Source organism: Choristoneura fumiferana, chromosome 29 (assembly GCF_025370935.1).
Source record: "Choristoneura fumiferana chromosome 29, NRCan_CFum_1, whole genome shotgun sequence".
Classification (NCBI taxonomy): domain Eukaryota; kingdom Metazoa; phylum Arthropoda; class Insecta; order Lepidoptera; family Tortricidae; genus Choristoneura; species Choristoneura fumiferana.
The window spans coordinates 10,561,679-10,586,946 of record NC_133500.1 but is presented as its reverse complement, the minus strand read 5'-3'; the positions used below and the strand labels follow the sequence as shown (position 1 = coordinate 10,586,946).

Below are 25,268 nucleotides of genomic sequence, written 5' to 3'. Positions count from 1 at the left end.
GTAACAGGTGCGTTTCGTTTAAAAAATAAGTTTGTATTGTAAGATGATTTTTATGGTCACTTGATTAAATATTAATAATAATAATATAAAATTAAATAGGATACTTAAAAATATTATCTAGGAATATACATAAACATAACTATGCATGGTTAAAAAGTAATTAAAAATACTCACAGCAAGAAGTATTTCATTGAACTAGAATATACAAATTATTGTTAGTGATATAATAAAATAAACGGTACCTAAAAGACACTGAAGGGTTCTTTAACAAATATGGGTACCACTTCATTGCCGAATGGTTATTTTTTAAAATGAGACAGTAAAAAACAAAATCGTAGAAAATTTGTATAAAGCTGATAATTTTTTTTGTAGTCATCTGAGCAAGACAGCGCCATCAAGCGGATATGCATGCGCAAATAGAGAAACAAATAAAATATTCAAAAGGTGGTTCCCTTTATCTCGCATAATATCGATTCACCGAAATACACTTCGCATAGCAGGTATCACAGAAACTTTTCTAGCCGAATGATACTTTTGCAAAATCATATTATACTTTGCATAATTATCAGCTCGAATAATACTCATTTCTCAGAATATTTAATAGTAGAGCACTAATCTAGTTATACCGCCGAACCTAATTCTGCAGAATATTAAATAGCAGAACATCAATATCGCCGATTTTTATTTGGCATAATTCATAGTAAACTTGGTTTTGACTATTTGTTTTTCATTTAATTTTAAATAGCGCTGACCTTATTATAGCATAATGGCATAGTTAAAGTAACGGACAGCTAAATACTTGAAATGAAAATGGGTTAAGGTTAAGGCCAGAAAAGTAAGCGTGCTGTGATAGCAGCAGGCAAAGTGCCAGAACAGAAGAGCAGCTACATAAGTAGGTTGGGTTAGATTAGAACTGAGACCACAATAGCGCGCGAGCGATCTTGTCGCAGCAGCGGCCGGCGAAGCGCCAGAATCTTACTGCTGCCAATAAAAGTTAGGTTAATGTAGAACTACGGTTATACCAACTATAACCGAATTACTACTAATGGAGTAGGTTTTATTAGATAAGAAAATTAAAAACGGAATAGTATGAGATACATCTTTCTGCGTAATAACTATTCGGAAATGTCAATATTATTCATATCAATTATGCCACGTAAATATTCTGCTTTAAAAAATGCGAAAGTATGCGAAAAAATATATGCAAAAAGTAGTAAGCTGCCTATGCGAAACCAAGTATGGCATTCAATTTTATGCAACAATATTAGTGAACCCGTGAGTGAAGCCGTGGTGGCCTAGTGGTTTGACCTATCGCCTCTCAAGCAGAGGATCGTGGGTTCAAACCCCAGCTCGCACCTCTGAGTTTTTAGAAATTCATGTGCGAAATTACATTTGAAATTTACCACGAGCTTTACGGTGAAGGAAAACATCGTGAGGAAACCTGCACAACCTGCGAAGCAATTCAATGGTGTGTGTGAAGTTCCCTATCCGCTCTGAGCCCGCGTGGGAATACGGCCCAAGCCCTCTCATTCTGAGAGGAGGCCTGTGCCCAGCAGTGGGACGTATATAGGCTGGGATGATGATAGTGAACCATTCAGAAGGGCCTTTGCAACAACAGAACTAATGATCACCGCGTTTATTAACACCAACATCTGTAGCATAGCAATTTACGAAACGGTAAAAGGAGAGATTAAGTGCATTTGAAATCAGGTGTTAGCGGGGGATGGAAGCTATTAGCTGGACGGAAAGAAAAACCAACGAAGCGGTGTAGATAGAATAGGCGAGAAGAGAACGATTGAGAATGGAAGAGGGATTATGCTGGAGCACATGATATCTACTGATATGACATGATAGTTACATAAGAACAATAGTTGAAGGGAAAATAGACGGCAGGAGAGGCAGGGGAACACCGAGACGTGCGGTTAAGGATCAAGCCAAAGAGAAGGTTAATGTAATATCGTATCCCATCAAAACATAAATGTGACATGATATCTCTATATTTCAGTTTGTATTTTCGATATAGGTTTTACGGGATGACCGTAAAAGTAACAAAAAATTTAGAATTGAAATAAAAAATACAAAAAGATTCCAAAAAACCAATCTTAATTTGATTGCTTAAATACATTTGCAAATATGGATTCACACAGAAAACAAACAGCGCGAGCCAAGCGCAGTGTTACCAACTCTCAAAAATATTTTTCCCTAAAGCTTAAGTTAAAACTCGTTTTTAATGAAAATGTTTACTTAATAACGAAATAAATCTTATACAATATCTTTAAATTTGAATATTTCGCAAAAAAAGGAATCGTCGAGTAACCCCCTTAATTTAAAAGGGGTTGAGTTACCTTACTAAAGTAAGGGTGGAGGTGTACCATTTTGTTGGGATAGTTTTCATAGGTATATCTATGTAAAATTACAGCTTTGAAGCATTGATAGTCCCTGAGCTGACAGACAGACAGACATGGCGAAACTATAAGGGTTCCGTTTTTGCCATTTTGGCTACGGAACCCTAAGCATTCATGCGCAGTAGCTAGTTCATTTAGGCGAGAATGGTAGGTACTACAGAAAAATCAGTTAGACTAGTATAAGCTTATTCCTGTCTACAGCCACTTTTAAAAATTTCATCCATCGCCCATCATTACATAAATTGGATTTAATTAAGTAAGTAAATAAAGTTTGACCTTGGTGCGCAAGCGCGTAGCGGCACTGTATAATTCTGTGTCGAGTTAACAAAAATGTCGTATCTATTATTGGTTCTAGAACTCTCCAAAAGTCGCCAGATGTCGTCAAAACTTTTTTGCGGTCGCTAAGATTTAAGCAAAAGTCGTCACTTCTAGGGACTAAGTCACTAAACTGGCAACATTGATAGTAGCGGGTCCGACCCGCTCTCTGTGTGAATACAACGAACACGCGGCGGACACGACCCGACCCGCGCACGCTTTCTGTGTGTGTTGCCCTTTAATAACGATATCTCTTGTCCGGGTGAGCGGTTAGTTCCGATGGAGTGCCGAAAAGTTTCTCGATGAGGGCTACGACTGCTTAAGACCTGGGTTCGATTCCCAGCGCTGGTCTTATTTTTCTGGTTTTTCTGTGCATCTATATTTCAGTTTGTATTTTCGATATACATAGGTTTTACGGGATGACCGTAAAAGTAACAAAAAATTTGGAATTGAAATAGAAAATACAAAAAGATTCCAAAAAACCAATCTCAATGTGACATGAGAGCCAAGTTCAATATTATGATATATTATGCCTTAATTGGTTGAATTAAAGGACAAAATAAGTGAGATCTAATTGGGTGCCAAGTTCTATCAGTTGGGGTCAGTTCCGAAATTTATTTATAACAATATAAAATATCATTTCTTCTTATAACTTAGGATAGTAATTATTTGCCTATATTTATTTTAGACTTATATTATGATGATGTATTTCTGTGACGTTTAAATTTTCTGATCTCCTTTTGATGCACCACCTGTTGTAAACTAGTCCTTCCTTCTTTCTGTAAAAAAGGTTGCCTGGAAGAGATCGCTCTTAAGCGATAAGGCCGCCTATTGCTCACCTTGTATTTTTTTCTCTGTCTATCTGTTTTCTGTATCGCTTACTATGTCTGGTGTACAATAAAGAGTCTTTTCTCAAACATGCTCGGAAATGTATGCGTTAATGTCACGAAGACATGAAGTTTCTCATTTATGGCTCACTACCACCTCCCTACATAACTTCTTGGCCTAGACCATGAACTATGTATGAAAATCCATTATTGTACGCTGCTCTAACTTTTTAAATTTGCTTACTAACATTAAACTGACAAAGGAAAAAATTCAGACAGCCAACCACCACTACTCTGTAAGCATTTGCGATATTGCGATGCGATGCGATGCGATGCGATGCGATGCGATGCGATGCATGGATGGATGGTTGGATGGATGGATGGATGGTTGGTTGCATGGATGGATGGATGGATGGTTAGATGGATGGATGGATGGTTAGACGAATGGACGGATGGTTAGACGGATGGACGGATGGTTAGACGGATGGACGGATGGACGGATGGTTAGACGGATGGACGGATGGTTAGACGGATGGACGGATGGTTAGACGGATGGACGGATGGTTAGACGGATGGACGGATGGACGGATGGTTAATCGGATGGACGGATGGTTAGACGGATGGACGGACGGATGGATGGTAAGATGGATGGACGGATGGACGGACGGACGGACGGACGGACGGACAGATGGATGGATGGATGGATAGATGCATGGATGGATGCATGGATGGATACATGGATGGATTGATGGATGAAGTATTTCCTCACATTGTTTGAGAAAAGCACTATACAAGCCTCGGCCAGAACAGGGATTGCTGGACTCGTTTTATCTTCGTCTACCCCGAACTCGTCCATCAATCCCTCACTTCATGGCCTCTGCAGTAATGTACTATTTTATTGTATAAGGAGCTCAAAACATTGCCAGGGAGGAGTGCAGTGGCGATTACTCCACCGACAAGAGACTCTTCAATAAATGATGATGATGTGATCACCGCCAATAGAAAATATCACTAAGTACATGTCAACGACAGTGGTAGAAAAAACTCTGTTTTACGAAGTAATGAAGCACTGGATTTAATTTCTTGATTACATACCATCTGAAAACACAAACAACAATTTATATTTAGTAATGATATTTATTTTAAATAATATAACTTATATATCCCACATCGTCACTGGCATGGGAAAAACTCGTAGGTAACAAACATTTTCAAAAACGTTTTTTACTTCTTTTCATGAGAAAACCTTGTAATACACGTCCCCATGAAAAAAAATCATTATGCTTAATTTGTTGACAGGTTTTCACATGGTAGTGACGTTATGCCACTAATATACATTTGATCTGTTTCATTGCACTCTGAGTGAATTCAAAAGAGTTGCCTTACACGTAATTTGCTATGTAGATTAATATGTTTATATGTATATTAAGGGCCTTCTGTATCGCCTTAGGTTTTACTCCTGTAATGATACTGTAAGTGATGGTAATGTATAAATAAATAAATATTTTTCTCCGATTTAGATGAAATTCGGTTTACAGATATGGTATCGGATAGTTTTTATTGGTACTGGATATAAGCTTGTATTAAAAATGTTTTTTTTTTACCAAAAACTTATTAAAATTGATGTTTTTATTTTACTTGGATCATGTTTTTATAGTACCCAATTGTAATTATCTTGACGATCATTTTGTGAATTCCTTATATTTGGACATGTCTGAAATGTAGGTAACGTGTGTAGGTCATTTCCATTAAGAAATAAATCAGTCTAATCTAATTTGAAACACATTGTCACAAACAAAGTGTAGCGACACTCAGGATTGCTTAGCTTGCGTTATGGCTAACACGCGCTAGCTATACCGGTCTGTAGCGGCCATACCGCTCGGCACCGTATCGGCGCCGCCTCACCTCTTCTGCTCGCCGTTAACCAAGCGTCAACCATACGCAAGCACGTAACAGAAACGGCTCAGCACATCCGAGGTGTCCGCGCGGCTGCGGCTAGGTGAAATCGCGCTTACGGCTGGGCGAGAGCGCGCTTAAAGCGAGGCGGTATAAAGAGGCTTAAAGAAGGCCAAGCAGTGGGGCGTCGGCGAGGTGGCCACGGGGAGAGCGATAGTGGTCGGCGCACCGTCTCCGTTCCGACGGCGAGACGCAAGCGCGGTGGTGGCCCGACGTAGGGTCTCCCCAAATCTATCGACGCGGAAAAACCTTTATGTCAACGCAATAAGAGCGAATAAGACGTTGATCGGCTCGGCCGACACGAAACGACGTCTTTCGACGCCGTAACGGCGTTTAGCCATAAAGCTGAGATGGTTAATCGGTTAAATCAGTCGGCGAAAGCTGATTCTGCGTCGATAGATTTGGGGAGACCCGTATGTATATAAGATCGATGACTGCGAGTTGCCCGCGCGCCGCCTGTATACGTAATCCGCAAGCTTGTGCCGCGGCGAGACGATGTTGTTCCGATGCCGATATGTGTACGTTACAGTATGGTATTTCTTACAAAGAATACTGGACGGCTTGAGTTGAGGCGGGCGCCGATCCGGTGTCGAGCGGGTACGTGTGCGACAACCTGTAGTCTCTCGTCCGCCACAGAAAACTAACATGTACCTACCTACTTGTCTGTTAGTTAGAAATAAATGCAGTCAAATTGCAGGCCTATTTAACATTTGGAGTAACTCTAAAGAACTATTAGAACTAGAAGAAGATCTAGAACTAAAACTAGACTAGGTACCCTATAAAAGTAACTAACATTCACGTCATACCTTTTTTAATTTACTATCGAGTCTCCTATAACCCGAAGAGGCCTGAAAATTAGCATTAACTGTATAGTCTGTAGTATATCTAGTGTACTGGACACGGTAGATGGAAGAGATCCCTTGAAGAGTTAAGTTCACCCAGGCCTATGTAGTGGCCTATGTAACGCTTATCTAATGTCAAGAAAATTATTTATCTTGGACCTTGTGCAAGGTCCGCCCGGATTGCTACCACCATCTTGCTCGCTAATCCTGCCGTGAAGCAGCAGTGCTTGCACTGTTGTGTTTCGGCGTGGAGAGTAAGACAGCCGGTGAAATTACTGGCACTTGAGGTATCCCATCTTAGGCCTCTAGGTTGGCAGCGCATGGTTGTTTATGGGCGGTGGTGATCTCTTACCATCAAGAGACCCACTTGCTCGTTTTCCAACCAGTCGAATAAAAAAAAAACGATCTATTGTATTTTTTAACATAAGTGGGGGAAAACGTGCTTGCGGTGCGGGTCACCTGATGGGAAGCAATTACCGCCGCCCGTGCACCAAGGGTATCACAAGTGCGAACCCTACAACACCGTTGCCGTAAATGCGTTGCCGAACAGGTAGTAAGTAAGACTGTGTTCGTGATGCGGCTGGACCTTGCAAAGACAATTTAATATAACAAGATACGTTATTTACATAGGTACCTTCAGTTTTCTGCTGAGCGCATACATCTCGTCTACAGTTCGGGTCTGCAAGCAAATTACAAACGTCTTTTATAACAAACAATCCGGTTCACTTAGATGAATGTCTCTCACGCGCTAGTTATAGTTTCATGTGGATTTCTAATAAATAGAGTATTTTGATTAATTATTTGTATTAAGTAAAACCAGTTACAAGGGTTTTGACAGTTAAAACAGTTACAAAGTTTCTTGACGGTGGAAAACAGTTACAGAGTTTTCCCGATGGGAGAAAAAGTAAGCGAGTACACTGTACGAAGTTGGTATAGCGACTATTGGTCGCGTCGCACAACACACTTCACTACGATATGGTTCTAGGGCTCTGCCCACACACACACACACACACGCACTTCCATAACACGCTCCAATCATTCATCTAAGCCGGCTCACTTCCAACAGCGTACTATAGGCTGACAGGCTGCAGCGCTGCAGGCGGAGGTTTCACGTCTTCGGATGCAACACCTCGCAGCACTAGACGACCAGATGGCCTAGTGGTTAGAGAACCTGACTACGAAGCTTGGGGTCCCGGGTTTGATTCCCGTGTCGGGGCAGATATTTGTATGAAAAATACGAATGTTTGTTCTCGGGTCTTAGGTGTTTAATATGTATTTAAGTATGTATCTACAATACAATACAAAGACTCTTTATTGAAAACCAGACATAGTAAGCGATACAGAAAACAGATACACAAAGAAAAAATTACAATGTGAGCAATAGGCGGCGCCTTATCGCTTAAGAGCGATCTCTTCCAGGCAACCTTTTTTACAGAAAGAAGGAAGGACTAGTTTACAACAGGTGGTGCATCAAAAGTAGATCAGAAAATTCAGTATCTATCTATATAATTATATTTATCCATTGCTTAGTACCTATAACACAAGCTTTGCTAAGCTTACTTTGGGACTAGGTCAATTGGTGTGAATTGTCCCGTGATATTTATTTATTTATTTATTTATTATTATGATCTAATAATGATAATACGTGTAGTACTTACTCCTGCTGCATGTAGTTTGTCGATATCCTGCAACATAATATACCCCATTGGATATGTTATAAAACCTAAATTCTATGTTTTTAGACTTGCAACATTCTGCCATTTGACAGGGACAAAGAGAATGATATCACTATGTAACTCGATAATAAGCGTTATCCCAAAGATAAGACCAAGCTAGATCGATTTGTCATCCTCGAAAACCCCCACATACTAAATTTCATCGAAATCGTTGCAGCCGTTCCCGAGATTCTAATTATATACATATATGCAAGAATATACATGTATAAAAGAAAAGGTATTAGATATTATAATGGAGAGACGAAGCACTAAGGTGTCATTACTTTGTGTTAATCTCACTCTAAAGATTTTAGCCTTAAAGATAATAAATCATAATGCAACAAATTTACGTACCTCCTGAAAATAGCATAATTATTTTTATTTAAGTTTTTATGTATCTCTAATGCACAGTCGAGGTCAAATATATCTTTACACTTTAGACCTTGTCATTGTACGCCATGCCATCTGACAATTTAATATTAAAGTTTCAACACTTTATTCAATGTGCTAATGAAAAAACTAATGTGACAGCAACAAGGTTCCAAACTGTAAAGATATCATAAATAAGAACCTAAACTAAATCAAAACAGTAAAACAAACGGCTCGTACCTATCGAAAAGAATTTTAAAACCTTTAAACAATACTAAATCATGTATACAGTATTTAAAGTCTATAATATAGATGGAAGACGGAATATTACCAAGGCGCGTGCAGCAGCTTAACCGCGAGCGTCTTCCGCGACATGCGATCGTAGCCGAAAGCCGTCTATCGTAGATTTCAATCTACATACAAAGTGCGCTCGAGCAACGCACACATAGACACTGTTCACGGACACGATATCTCGGACCGGTTGGGACCAGTGCGAGCGCGAGTGCCATCTGCTTGAGACACGCGTCTGTGAACTTTTTTGTGCAATAATGGAGCAACAAAAAAAATAACTGTTCAGTGGACGCTTGTTTAAATTAAATAATCGTGCATTTCGCCAATAACGAAATCCTCGCAAGATATTTTCTGTGACAAATTTGTAATACTTAATAACAATGACATTAAAATCTGTTTTGTTGCCACTAGTCCCATTGAGTTGTCCTATTATGGGACAACAGAGACGATTACGTCCCAGTAGTTCCATGGGACAAGTGGCAGTAATATTTTTATCCCAAAAGTCCTATTACCGTTATCAAACAGTGTAGTTCAAAAAGTTCGACTAGGCTGGCCAACGAAAGCTGCTCAGACAAAACGCGGCAATTTTTTTAAAAAATGAGGCTGACAACACTTTCTGTACACTGATTAAACAATGTGGATACTAAGATATTATTTAAATTTTAAAGATGTTAAATTATACTCGGAACTCTTCAAGCTGCATCCACATCTATTATAGTAATGTGTGAAAGTTGATGATGCACTTTAGTAGTCCTTGGTAAATTTGATGACCTTAGTCAGTGCCCATTTACAGTCCAGACGCATCAATTTTTGGACCATTTTGAACAGATTGGCATTGAGTATATCTTCTAACATTTTATTTCCAACATAATCTAATAACATTTTGCATTTTGAGGATGGTAGGAGGTTGAATCAAATAAAAAAAATATTGATTTATTTCTTAAAGCAGAAATATCAAAACTATTTAAGCCGAGTTAGAATGACGTGGAATGACAAAATGTCCATTTTGACAGTCTCAAAAATTATACCAGATTAAAGTTTCTTAAAAAATCTATGTCTCTGTTTCAATGTGTAGTACTTTTACAACACTTTTTTTTAAATAGTAATAATTAATGTATTTAATAAATTTCGGTACAAAATAACATAAAATGCAATATTTCACTTAAAATCTATGTAACACACTTGTGCCTGAACTAGGATAATTCCTGTATCTCTGGCTAAACGAGCTAACATTTACATACTAAAAACCAAGGAAAAACAAAGTATGGTGTATAAATATGTATGTAGTATCTACGTAGGAGTTATACTAATTCAAAATAACAAATTGTTGTTTTGTTAATTACTGTTGTATTTAGATTAAGATTTCATGTACAAACTTTTTTAACACCAATATAACTTAAAAGATATTATCAGGTCAAACATAAATACTGTATTATCAGGTCAAACATAAATACTGTACGTCAGTGGATTTTTAGTGGGTTAGAGTATTGGTAAAAAAATTGCTGATAAAGACATCTTATAAATGTCTGTTATATTTGACCTAGAAATTGTGCGATTGATTCTAAGTGTTAGTAAAACGTGCGTAATGATTTTAAGGATTATAATTGCGGTAATGTTAATAAAAACAGATAAAACTAACACAACTAAAGATACATAACTAAGTTTCAGTTTAAATTATCATTTATTTGTTTATTAATTTATTATTAAAATACGTTTGCACGGCATTACAGTGATAAACCAATACACCGAGAAACTTACAATAAATACAATAAGTAAAGGCAGACAAATAACTTATAGATAAGTACTGGATTGTTTAGTATCAATCACCTCACAGTATCGCAAACATTCGGAGGACACATTTGACCACCACCCCGCAAGCAGGTCACAGTCAGGTGCTGCCGCCAGCGCCAGCAGGGCTTTGAGCTGCGCCAGCGCGCGCGGCAGCGGCGAGCTCCTGCGTGACACCGTGCTCGCCGCTGGCACCGCCAGCAGCCCGCTGGGAGGGCTATCCGGCCCACTTCTGGGACGTGCAACCTCAGAGTCTGATTCACGAGTCGTAGTAATTTTTTTTACTAGTACAGTTGGTACAGAATTTCGTGATCCGATAAAAAAAAGTGAATATAACTTGAAGGAGTGCCCCAATCGCGTAGCTAATAGACTATCGCAAACTGGTAAGTAGTCGAACTTAATGAACTATACTGCGTGATAACGGTAATAGGACTTTTGGGATAAAAATATTAGTGCCACTTGTCTCATGGGACATAATGGGTCAACTCAATGGGACTAGTGGGATAGACGGGCCGAAAGAATGCTGTGACGTGCGATTGGCTCCGTTCGCCTGTCATCGTATTCAATCGGCTCCGATCGCCTGTCGTCGTATTCGATGGGCTCCGTTCGCCTGTCGTCGTATTCGATGGGCTCCGTTCGCCTGTCGTCGTATCCGATCGGATCCATTCGGCTGTCGTCGCGTGCGTTAGTAGCCGTGGCCGGGCAGCACTATTCATTAGCGATGGTGCGGGGGCGATCCCTCCAACCGGCAACGTCGAACAAGCCCATTCATTTTCTTTCCAATCCAATGTGATGCAAACCGTTCGGTGGAAGACGTTCGGCTGTCGCCGCATCAGTTTGTATTCTTGCCGATTCAATCCACTGCGAGCCATTTGGTGGAAATCATGCTTAATAGAGCATAAAATAAAAGTCTAATACGCGGCTCCGAGAATACATACTTATAACATACGCACACACACATAAGACACACACAAACATACATAAACGTGAAGTTAAACATGTAAAGCTTTTGAAATAAATTGAAAGATGAAATCTTACTTGCAACTGCGGAAAAAAATATGTTTGATATTATGCTTTATGGTATAAATTTCAGACCCGTCAGACTTATGTTTAATGAGCGCCATCGACCAAACCTAAGGTCGTATTGTCTAGCCCGCTACGCACCGGCCCAACGAAACCCAACGAATAGGTCCTGGACGGCTTAGCGAACGGAAATCTATTTGTTGGCTTTCTTTGGGACGGTGTGTAATGGGCTGCAGACAATCAGGACCAGGGTTTCCAGGTCTTTTTTGAATAAATACCGAAAAGTGAGCAAAAAAAAGTCGTTTATTAGGGAGAAAAAATTATCAAAAAAAAAATACCGAACCGCACATTTCTTCGATATTTTTGTTATACCGAACACAGAACATAGTGTTAAAATAAATACCGAAGGGTTCGGTAGAATACCGTACACCTGGCAAGCCCGATCAGGACTCTGGCATATTATGTATTTATTGTGTGTTGTGTGTGTTTTATTATGTAGTTATATGTAGGTAGGCATTTTGACACCTGCATTGCATATACCTTACCTTATCATTTCGTCCTACTACAATATCTACACACTCATATCATAAGGAATTGGTTTGAGAGAGTCCTCCACTGTTGCCATTACGAGTGGTGAAGCAAGATGGAATCCGCCTTAAAGTAAGATAACGGACTACTACTATTTGCTTGCCAAATTCATATTTCCCACTAATATTATATACTAGCTCTTGCCCGCGGCTTCGCCCCCATCCCCTGACCTTCACGAACACTACAAAAAAATAATTATCCAATTCGGTGCCGTCGTACATACATTTCGGCGATTCATTTTTATTTATAGAGAAGAAGAGAGAAGAAGAACAGAGAAGATAGATAATATATGCGACAGTTTGTAAGTCTGTTTGTTTGTTACCTTATCACGTCTAAACCTTAAAGTTAGCTATAAACTTATATTATTAACTGTAAGAAACACCGTCTATCTATTGTCTATAAGCTCATCACTTCTTCTTTTTACTGTTTGACATATTTAAATGAAATTTGGCATAAAGAAAGTTTGAGATCCTGGGAATTATAAATCCTCTTTTTTTGTCCTTTAGGACAGTTTTTATCTAAAAGAATAGCGATAAACTAATTATTCGCAGAAAAAGTCGCGAGAAACAGCTTAGAAATTACAATGAATTCGTCATTTCTACATTTAGGAAGGTACGTACCTTTTGCCTGTTACTTTTTAAGAGTTGGTTAGTGGTCTGAAAACAAAGAAGACAGAAGATTTAATGCCAAAAGCTACGTGTAACCGAGGAGACTACTTTTTATCTCGGTTTTCCCACGGGTTCAGGGTACATCCATACTTATAAACACACACACTACAAACAAACGCAAGCACAAACGCAGGCTACCTTGGTTGCAACCCCCCAAATAAAACCCTGGACCTTAATGTGCTTGTCATGAAACCCGTGGTCGGTAAATGAGTCATTGCCCGTACTAATTTTGTTGTCATGAAGCCCAAGGTCGGTAAATGAGTCAGGGCCCGTACTGAATTACTGATGCACGCCAGCATCCCCCACCCGCACACGCACCCGCGCGTCAGGCGCATGCTGCGGGAGGGGGGGAGAGCTGCCAAGCATCGCCAATAACTATTTGGAAGAATTATATTTTTTCTTTTACAAATATAAAATTTTACTCGTAAATGTGATGAAAAACATTGTATGCCGCACGGGCGGTACTATAATTACGAACATCGACTCATTAAATAAAGCCCTCAGTCTTCGACTTCGGGCTTCTAATAGACTCTCGTTCGTAATTCGTTATTCCTTATTTACCGCCCTTAAGACATAATGTACTATTGTAAAAGTTAATAAAGCTAATTTTATTTTATTATTTTACCTACTATCGACAGAATTACGAATAATGAGGGCTTCTTGACAGGTGAAATTCTAGATGGCGTTAGTACCTATCGAGAACGTAGCTTGGCGATTCTCCTGCTTACCTTATTGGCTCATTTATTTATTTAAGCAGTCACAAAAGTGACGCAAATACAAAATTGACAAATAGACATCACAGAATTCAAGGATTCCGTTACATACATAGATTATACAGGGTGATCAATCCAAATGGGTCAATAGCGAAATCTGTTCGAACCATGGCTTCTATTTTAGATTTAATAAAAATGGCATTCATATTTTTTTCATTTAACCACAGTATATAATATATATACTGTGATTTAACTGTCATACATAACGCGGGAATCGATTCTGGCCAAAATCTTTGTAAAGTATTAGTAATTCTGCACATTGTTGCGTTATTGAAAAGAAACGCATACAAGCTTTTATTTAACTTGCAATATGTGTGTATATAGTTCCAAGTGAAGCTAGTATAAAAACGTTTTAAAAACTGATACTTACGATGTGAGTATAGTGCAAATTTGAGACGAAATCTAGCGCCAGAGCTGCACCCTATACACAAACAAATACAACCTCTTGAATTATAATTACCTAAACGGAATAAATGTCAAAGTGGAATAGAAAATAAAATAAATTCATTAAACGATATTAAATTTATTTACCCGCTTAATAGGATATTTATTTATACACATTAAATTAATAATATCTACAGTTTACATACATACATTATGTATAATAACAATAATACAAACAGAACTAAAAAATCATCTCATTATTTCCTTTAAGTATTCTTTTTTAGGGTTCCGGAGCCAAAATGGCAAAAACGGAACCCTCATAGTTTCGCCATGTCTGTCTGTCTGTCCGTCCGCGGCTTTGCTTAGGGACTATCAATGCTAGAAAGCAGTTTTAGGGTAGCACCCATAGACGTAAAGTGGGGGCGATTTTTTTTTCTCATCCAACCCTATAGTGTGGGGTATCGCTGGATAGTTCTTTAAAAACCATTAGGGGGTTGCTAAAACGATTTTTTGACTCAGTGATTTGTTTGCAAAATATTCAACTTTAAAGTGCAAACTTTCATGAAAATCGAGCGTCCCCCACCCTCTAAAATCTAAACAGGTGGGTGGAAAATTTTGAAAAAATTCAGGATGGTAGTAAGTATATCAAACTATCAAGGAAAACTATAACGGCTAAGTTTGCTTGAGAATTATTAGTAGTTTAAGAGTAGGTAAATAGCAGCCTAAGGTAGCTAAACTTGGAAGATTCCGTATAAAATACGAAATCCTTACAAAAATATTACTTAATTTTTTCGTAATGGCTACGGAGCCCTATTTTGGGCGTGTCCGACACGCTCTTGGCCGGTTTTTGTATTTACTTTAATTACATTGGTAGTATTGGTAGAGCTATAATCCAAAAATTTAATTGAAATAATGTCATGAACCGACATTTGTGACATTAAAAAACTGGTTTATGATTTGTGCTTGTGCTGCATTCTGGCGGCAGAACCTAGCAATAATATTCCCTATTTCATTCATGCTTAGTTAAAGAAATAAATACTCACTCCTGAATTAACGAAATCTTCAACTTTCTGAAAAATTAATGAATTAAGGATAATTTTAATACCTCAAAAAGTCTAAGAGGGTGTACTAAGACACTATTAAGTTTGCGTTTGATCGCCACTTTGTGCGGACTGGCGTACAAATTTCAAATTATATTAATTTTTATACTTCTGAAACAAGTGTATTCTGTGTATTATACTCACTATAAAAACATTGTAAGAAAATTATTATTAACATGTTCGTTGCCAAGCCCAAATTTTGAACTTACAAAATTCCCGAAATAAAAAAAAAGTTAAATTTGGTTTTTATTATCTTAGTAACACTTATTTATATTCTTTTTTTTCGAAAGGATTGTTGCTGTTATAGCCTCGAGATGGCTTTTACAGTTTCCCGGAGAGAGAGAGCGAGCTGCCAGACGGGCAGCTCAGCATCTCAGCAAGCACATACATACACACATACACACACACTACACACTTACATCCATACACATACACACATACATACTTACTTCTTTCTGATAAAAAAGATTGCCTGGAAGAGATCGCTCTAAAGTGATAAGGACGCCTATTGCTTACCTTGTAATTTTCTCTCTGTGTACCTGTTTTCTTATCACTTACTATTTGTGGTGTTACAATAAAGAGCCATTGTATTGTACATATTGAATCTACTAATTATGTAATATACAGGTTTTCCTTCCCCAAAAAATACAATGAAAATGAAAATGGATAAAGTATAATGGTGATTTCCCACCGGCAAGGCGAGACGAGAATTGAGATTTGTATGCATTCACGCGCGCCCGCCGCGGGCCGCCGCGGCGCTGCCATACAAATTTCAATTCTCGTCTCGTCTCGCCTCGCCTGGTGAAAATCACCATCACCAGAAGCCAATACAAAGCTTTTTTGAAACCCGAACATTAAGGGACCATCACCAAAGAACGTCTTGTTTGTAGGTATTTTGTTGACAAACTTTGTTATTGCGCAACATGAAAGGTAATAAAGTTGTACTTATACATCTCTAATTTTATGTATTTTTTACCTATTTCCGATTGTTGTATTATATATAGACATATTAATGGACTTCGGAAAACAGTCGATTTTTAAAAACTCGTTACATGTTTATAGTATCTCAGATAAATAGTATCTACCCTAACCTGAGATATGTGTGCATAGGAGAAATTAGTGCCTAGACTCCTGTCCAGCGGTGGTATAGGGATTATAGCACGCAGCACGGAATGCTGAGGACCTGGGTTCGATTCCCAGCGCTGGTCTCTTTTTCTGTTTTTTTTTTGTGCATCCATGTCTCAGTTTGTATTTTCGATATAAAGTCTGTATTGTATTTTTTGAGTGCAGGTTGTCCGCATGTATACGCATTTGTGTCGCACAAACGCAGCTATCTTGCTTGTGCGGCAGCAGAGCAGCATCGTGGAAGCTTTGAGTTCATACTGCTGAACGTGTTTCAATTGATTTGATTACAAATACGTCATAAGGTGGGTACTTACTTTATAAGACTAAAGTAACATATAAAAGTATGTTGAATTTAAAACAGTAGATAGACAAACGTACAATTTAAAAGTGACGAAACAAGATATCCTTACTTTTTAACACATTCTAAAAATATCCTTAACAAGGGCCACCTTCTGTTATTTATACTAGCTGTTCGTATACGTCCCGCGGGAACTTTGCAATTTTCATGGATGACAAAGTGACCCCATGTTAACCTGGGACAGTGAAATGTTTCTGTGAATAAATTTGGAAATCGCTATATAAATAAGAATTAAATAATGGATCATCCCTTGTGAAGTCTCTCTGGGGACTTAATTCGACTTTCACTTTATATCCAATTCAATTTTAGAAAATTCCGTCCATCGCTGATCGGTATACGTAGGTACACTCGAGCAAATTAAATCATGACCCAGGGTGGAACCTTCAAATAATCAATTTCACTACTTCTTCTTCTTCTTCTCTTTTAAAATATGGCTTTTCTGTCCTAATTAATAGGACAATTTCGTCAGTGTCAAAGTAAACTCTCTTTGAGAGGGACGTTGTAGGGTGGTTGTAGTTTTTGCAACTTGATAGTAAAATTCCAGAAACCACGTGGACACAACTTGCGAATTAAAAAAATGTCAGACACGAGAGAAATATAGAATTTTGTGATCACCGTTCACTGTTAAGGTTAATCGCCGCATAAAACACTATCAAAATTATACTTCAACTAGCCAAAGAAACTGAATTAGCAAAATTAGATATTGTCTACATCCGCCATGTTCGAATGCTACAAATCGAATGATTTCCTTGACAAAAGTATGGGATGTCAACATGACATTAGTGGCACAAAGGTTCCATCCTCGGTCATGATTCATTTTGTTTGACTGTACTATCGATGGTTCCGCTATCAGTTGGCTTCGTTCAGTGAACAGCAGAAGTAGAAAAGCGGTTAGGTGCTCAATATTGATCTACACACGACTCTACTGCCAAAGGTAATAAAAGAGTGTTTAGATAATTTTGAGCACCGCAACTGCTCGTCTACTTCTGCTGCTAATTGTTCCATATTTCAACACTTGTTCAGACGTGTCACTTTGTGTGAGAGATGCAAAATTAAACATAAAAAGGTACAAAATAATTCCCGTCTGATATCACCAAGGAGCGAAATTTCTCATAGCAAAAATCAAACATCAAAGGGATTGAAAATAAGTTTTATCGACTATTCCAGTTATCGATGTTATCGAATCGACTCTTCTTGTTATAGCCTTGTAACAATATTCTGTAACATTTGACCTCTTTGATAAGCGACTTTCAGCTCCATATTAAATTAAAATAAATCGCGTCAACGTCAAATATTATGACATTTATGTCGCTTGAGTTTTTCTTAGTCATTCCCGTGTTATTAAAATGGTTAATCCTAAAAGAAAAACGATTTACAAATGGATTAAAAAATATCCCTTACTTATTTACAATGAAGATTCTTCAACGATATACTGCTCTAAATTTAAAGTTAATTTAAAGCAGCTCAAGCTCTTTATATTTTAATTGTAACTTACTTAAAAAGTGCTATTTTAAAATTACCTACTATTTCCTGTTTTATTAATTACTGAAATATTTATCGATAGTCGATAAAAGTTATGTTCAATTCCTTTGACGTTTGATTTTTGCTATGAGAAATTCCGCTCCTTGGATATCACCTATTATTATATGTAGGTACGTCAGTTTCAATACATACCTGCGATACTAATTTGTTGGCCCAGTCTAAAGTCACGTTTACCTAAAAGGTATGTAAAATTAAAGAATTATAAAATATAAAAACTAGCTCGTACTAAACGTCAAGCATAATTAAAAAAACTAGGCCCTGTGCGCACTGCGAATTTTTTCGCGTGAATTATATTCCGCGCTTTACATTGTTGACAAACAAGACATTGTTGTCTTTGCGAATTTTTAACCGGCAGTGCGCAGCGGATACTCGTATAAGATTGAATGTGTTACAGAATTGCGAGAAAAAAAACGCGCAGGAAAAGTTCGTAGTGCGGACAGGGCCTTACATTCCTCTTGCATTTCGACATAATGTAGTCATTGGCAATTGTATTAAACTATATATATTGTTATGTTTTGTTTCCAATTTTTTTTCTGGGGAGGAGGCTGCTGTATGGACACCAGGAATGCATAGCTTGCGTTACGTGATACCTACGACGGTTATGCACTCTGGAGCCTCAGTAGCTGCCCTCCGGACCCCGCATAAAAAAAAACAATTAATTTAAAAAAATCTGAAAATATCCTTACGATTGCAAGTGGCCAGTACATACGTAAGTAATTAAAAAAGATTTTATTGTAATCGTTTTGGTGTTAAAATCAAATAGTTTCTGCACATTATTAATTATTAGTTTAGCTTTTGTTTTCGAATACGATATTCTTTTTAAGTAACTAGTGACGGTTATATTTATTAGATACCAAAATATTTTAGTTGCGTGAGTGACAGAGACACCTAATGAAAGAAGGAACGAATAACGTGATTTTGTAACGTTGATCAACGTCACAATTAAAAAAATACTGTATTTTTTCATCGTGACGTTAGTTTTTGCCCATCTCTATTATCGTAAACCAGCTCCAGACGGTTGTAAATCAGCGTCCCAAGAGTAGTGATCTTGCTTGTTGCCATCCATGCAGACAGCGCAGTTGTAAACCAAATTACAACATGATCTTCAACGTCCTTGGCAGACGGGGGCGTGTTTCGTCACTGATTCGCTAGCGTGTTGGCACGTTGTTGTAAACTTTGTAGCCGAAACATACCAGAGGTTTTAAGCCCAGTGCCAACCCAAGTTACCTCTGGTGGGACGCTGGTTACCGAATTAAAAGGCTCCATACATGGTAAGATTCGTCTTCATACAATCGTTGTTATAAACCGATCGAAACGACCGATCGATGGTGTATGTAGGTGACCCCGGGCTATTGTAGCTGGGGGGATATTGTATCTGAGCCGTCTGATGGCGTACTTACGACGCCATGTTCTTTTTCGGTTTACGTTGTTTGCCAGAAGACTGTCTTCCGATTTTATTCAGAAAAATAGCCAAGCCAAGCCAAGATTGAAAATCATTTAAATATTCACAAAATCTCTAGTCTAGTCAATTAAACAACTCGGCTAGACAATTGTAGCTCTTACGACATAAGATTTAAGAGCGATAGATACAATAGCCACTGGGGTGGGGCTCTTGTAGCTTTCGTCACTTTTTTACAATTTTCAACTAGTTTACCGCTAACCTAAGTATTTTGCTAGTTTATATTATTAATCTGAAAAATCAGATAAATGTGTGAGAGATTTATTCGCAAAATAATTACTGTAAGATATAAAATGTTAAAATTATTACAATTCTAAGATACATCTTTTTCGCTTAATTACAATAGCCCCAAGTCACCTTACATATATTTCGAAGCGACCGATCGCCACGATTCTCATCCGATTGATCGAAGCGAATAATCTTACCATGTATGGAGTTTCTGCTTCTACTTACTTGAAATTCAATTGTGACAACTACTCATTATTAACTTACGGTAGGGGGCACCTGTTTAAATAAAATAATTTGATTATTTGATTATTTGTCCGGGTGAGCGGTTAGTTCCAATGGAAGTGCTGAAAGTTTCTCGATGAGGGCTAACAACATAGATGTCGCTAGTGTTGCTGCTTAAGTGACTAAATAAGAAACAAACAAGCTGAGATATGTGGTGCATAGGAGAAATTCGTGTCTGTACCCCTGTCCAGTGGTGGTGTAGCGGTATGCCGAGGACCTGGGTTCGATTCCCACGCTAGTCTTATTATTCTGGTTTTCTGTACATCTAAATTTTAGTTTGTACGTATTTTCGATATGGGTTTTACGGTCATCCGACCGTAAACAAACCGACCGTAGTAACAAAAATTTGGAGTTGAAATAAAAAATACAAAAAGCCTCCAAAAACCAATCTTAATTTGATTAAGTATGCGAACAAGAGTAATGAAAAAGAAATCACGTTTTGCAGGCCTCCAGCTAAGTGTACCAACGGCATCAGAAGTGTTCCGGACAACCGATGGTTGCAGGTGGTAGACTGAGAGGTGGCAGGAATTTTTAAAACGATCATGGAAACGGTTAGACTCATTTTTATGTGTTGTAGAGTGGTCTGCTGATGTGAATAATTTTGGTCTGCCTGCTCTCAGTGGGTGCAACTTTGAGATATAGCGCATAAAAGAGGCTTTATTGTTGCGAAAAAAAAACGATAACAGAAATGGTTAGTTTTAGTACATATTCAAAGTATGGCGTCTCCTCATGTGAAACGAATTGGTCTGCCTGCTCTCAGTGGGTGCAACTTTGAGATATAGCGCATAAAAGAGGCTTTATTGTTGCGAAAAAAAACGATAACAGAAATGGTTAGTTTTAGTACATATTCAAAGTATGGCGTCTCCTCATGTGAACCGAATTGGTCTGCCTGCTCTAAGTGGTTGTATTTCAGAGCTATGATGCTCGCAAGATGCTTAATTGTAAAGAAAATTCAAGGTAATGGTAATCAATAAAATAAATCTCAGAGACCGTTAGTACTAAAAAGCTGTAATTTGGTATAAATATACTTATCTATCACGCCAACAAAGTGATAAAATAAAAAAAATAAAAAAACATTTTTTTAGGGTACCTCCCATAGACATAAAATGAGGGTGTTTTTTTTTCTCAACTAACCCTATATTGTGGGGTATCGTTGGATAGGTCTTTTAAAACCAATGGGGAGTTGCTAAGACGATTTTTCGATTCAGTGATCTGTTTGTGAAATATTCAACTTTAAAGTGAAAACTTTCATCAAAATCGAGCGTCTCCCCCTCTAAAATCTAAACCGTTGGGTGGAACAATTTGGAAAAATTAAAGATGGTAGTAAGTATATCAAATTTACAAGAAATATTATAACGACTAAGATTGTTTGAGAATTTGTAGTAGTTCAAGAGTTACTAGCAGCCTAAGGTATAAAACATACCTAAACTTGGAAGATTCCGTACACAATACGAAATCCTTAGAAAAATATTAAGTACTTGATTTTTCCTAATGGCTACGGAATCCTTTCTGGGGCGTGTCCGATACGCTCTTGGCCGGTTTTTGTTAATTCAACTTACTTGTATAAGAAGTCTTCTCTAAGAAGTTTGGCTAAGTGCCACTTGCAAGCGCATGAACGACACCGTCGGAGTTGAAGCGTCGTGAAATCAGGAATCGATTACGAAATCCCCATCTTTGTTACCAAAGCTGATTACACTATAATTATAACTGATTGCCGCAGATAGTCGGGCTCTCAGATTATCGCGCTTGGTTATAAGTCACAGCGCCGTCTCAGTTCAAAGTCGTGGAGGTTTAGCCTTCACCTTAGCTCTCCACTCCTGTCGGTTAGCGGCCTCGTTCTCCCACTGAGACGGCACTATGGTGCAACTTTTCATGGTTCTCTTTAGCACGTCCTTATACCTCAAAACTTGTCCGCCATGCTTACGCTTGCCATCCTCAAGTTCTGACCAGAAGACGCGCTTCGTCACCCGCTGCTCTGACATTCGCGTAACGTGGCCGCTCCACCGAAGTGGTCGCCGCATGAGGTTGGACTCAATGCAACCTACCTACATTGGCTCTGCGCAGCACTTCGGTATTCCGCACATGATCAGACCATTTGATCCTTCAAACTTTTCGGAGGCATCTTAGGTGGAAACGGTCTAGCATGCGGATGTGCCTGTGATACGCGGTCCACGCTTCAGCAGAGTGCAATAAGTTAGGAAGGACGATGGACATGTACACAGAGATCTTTGTGACTAGTTTAAGGTCATGCAAACAGAAAACCTTGAAATCCAACTTACCGAATGCTGCAGCTGCAGCTCCGATTCGGCTGTTAATCTCGACGTCAAGGTCACACACACACGCGCTAGCACACAACCTTGCTTCACCCCACAGGTAACGGGTAAGAAGTTTGATTGTTCACTGTCGAGAGCGACGCAGCACTGCATGTCGTCATGCAGGAGTCGGAGAAGTCTCACAAAGTTTTCTGCGCATCCTATCTTACTGTGTACCACCCATAGAGCTTCTCGAGGGACACTATCAAAGGGTTTCTCGAGATCGACGAAGCAGATGCACATGCGGCGGCTTTGCTCTCTGTTCTTTTCCTGTAATTGCCGCAGTGAGAAAATAGCGCCCAGATTAACAGCCAAATCGGAGCTGCAGCTGCTGCATTATAAAAGTTGGATTTCAAGCTCTTCTGTACGCATGACCTTAAACTAGTCATAAAGATCTCTGTGCACATGTCCATGGTCGTTCCTAACTTATTGTACTCTGCTGAAGCGTGGATGGTGTATCGCAGGCACATTCGCATGCTAGACCGTTTCTACCTAAGATGCCTCCGAAAACTTTGAAGGATCAAATGGTCTGATTCGTGTGTGGAATACGGAAGTGCTGCGCAGGGCCAATGTAGGTGGCATTGAGTCCTACCTCATGCGGCGACAACTTCGGTGGTGCGGACACGTAACGCGAATTAGGTCGAATGCCAAACTGAGTCTCAGGCAATATTTTTTCAGAAAGTTCCTTAAGGCGGTTCATTAGGACTCGGGCAAATATTTTCCCAGGGACTTATATCAGAGAAGTACTCCTTTGTTCTTATATAAGACTTTCAAGGCTGATGGGACTCTCTCTTCTCTCCACATCAGCTGAAAGAGCTCCCATACGGCCGTATGCAATTCCTGAACGCCGTTTTTGAGCAGTTCACCCGGTATAAAATCAATTCCGACCGCGCGCTTATTTTGTTGTTGCTTAATACTTAGCAAGAACAACCTTGCTTTGTCTCAGCGGCTAGTCCAGCTTTATGTCAATAGGAAGTTGGGAAATTGAGTGAACGTGTTCCAGGTCAACCGACCTATCTACGTTCAGCAGAGAGTTGAAATGTTCTGCCCATCGCATCAGCACTTCTTCCTTACCTTTAAGAAGGCCTTCGCCACTAAAAGGCTTAAGTGGGACTTTTGCAAGTGAAGTCGTGCCGATTAGCTTTTTAATTTCACCATAGAACTTCCCTAGCTGATTAGTATTTGCAAGCCACTGCAAATAGCGAGCTTTGTCTTGCCATCACTTGTCTTTTGTACCCCTGTGCTGCCGTAGAGGACGTCGGTTATCAATCGCCTTTCTAAGGACTCCATCATTCTCATCAATCCACTCCTCGTGTTTTGGTTTTGGACTTTCAGACCTCAATCAGCATCAAGATCGCCATGATCTTATTAGAAAGAGGCAACGCAGCAATCAAGTCATAGTATATTTTCCTTGATCCCGAGATCCGTAAGCCTATCAACGGTTAGAGACGTCGGCTTAGTTCTACCAGATGTACAAGGCAAGGAGGATGGAGGCGGAGACGAAGTTTCGTGACAACAAGCCTATGATCGGTCCAGAAGTGTGCACCACGCATGACACGGGTGATTAGGACTTGGGAAACATCTCTTTGGCGTACGATGGCATAATCTATCAGATGCGTGTTTGAACCTTGGATGCATCCACGTGTTTTAATGCTTGGCGGGAAGTCTGAACATTGCGTTTGTAACTGCAAGATGAAATTGTGCACAGAAATTTAGTAGCAGCTGTCAGTTATCGTTCATTCTGCCTACCCGTGTCTACCTAGAACATTAGGCCATGCAATAAAGTCCTGTCTGACTCTGGCATTGAAATCACCCAACAGAAGGATCTGCTCCCTGGGTCGTACACTCTCCGTACAGTGACTACACGGAGCTTATCCAACATAACATTAAGGTAGTAGTTGTTATCCAGGTGGAGGCGCAAAGTGATCACGCGGTCCGAGATGTGCACCGGATTCTCTTGTAACTTCTTAATGAGTTGATCCTTGAACCGCAAATCCTACGCCTGACCTTCGCGGCTCGGACGAGGCGAGTCCTTTCCAGAAGAATGTGTACCCGCCACCTTGCTCCACCAGCTCACCCTCATCAGCAAGGTGTGTTTCGCTGAGAGCAGCTACATCGATATTATAGCGAGAGAGTTCCCGAGCTACAATGGCGGTCTTATGCTCTGGGCAGGCGTTGTCATTACGATCAAGAAGAGTTCGCACGTTCCATGCACCAAATCTCATTTGCGATTGATTTATAGTATTATTATTATTTATTTTGATCACGTGTTTTAAGATGCGAAGGCAGCCGCGGTTACACTACACCTTCGCTCCGGGTGCTGCCGAACCCTCTCAGTCCCCCCAGTGCAGAACGAAGCGACCACGGTGTCATACAACACCCCAGAGCCGCCCACGTGTTGGCCTCAGACAAAGCCCGGTTGCATCAAACAAAAACCTTTCTACTTCAGCCATTCGCCGTGGGACTTTGTTGCTTCTAATATTTGTATAAATGAATACGGACTCCTTAACATGTAATGGTAATTCACCGTTTCACTTGATACCCAGTAGAGGATTACAAAGAAAAATCAAGTAATCGTGAAACCAGGAATCGATTACGAAATCCCCATCTTTGTTACCAAAGCTGATTACATTATATTATATAAGTTTTGAGGTATAAGGACGTGCTAAAGAGAACCATGAAAAGTTGCACCATAGTGCCGTCTCAGTGGGAGAACGAGGCCGCTAACCGACAGGAGTGGAGAGCTAAGGTGAAGGCTAAACCTCCACGACTTTGAACTGAGACGGCGCTGTGACTTATAACCAAGCGCGATAATCTGAGAGCCCGACTATCTGCGGCAATCAGTTATAATTATAGTGTAATCAGCTTTGGTAACAAAGATGGGGATTTCGTAATCGATTCCTGATTTCACGACGCTT

The 25,268-nt window shown here is 39.3% G+C and overlaps 1 long non-coding RNA gene across 1 annotated transcript; it reads right to left on the bottom strand.

Annotated features, from left to right (window-relative positions):
- Positions 1-12,734: 12,734 nt before the first annotated feature.
- LOC141444337 (uncharacterized) lies at positions 12,735-15,023 on the bottom strand. The gene is made up of 3 exons (XR_012453164.1): positions 14,988-15,023; positions 13,931-13,981; positions 12,735-12,775 (listed from the first exon to the last, which is right to left on the bottom strand). It is a non-coding gene; the product is annotated as an uncharacterized lncRNA (long non-coding RNA).
- Positions 15,024-25,268: the final 10,245 nt, after the last annotated feature.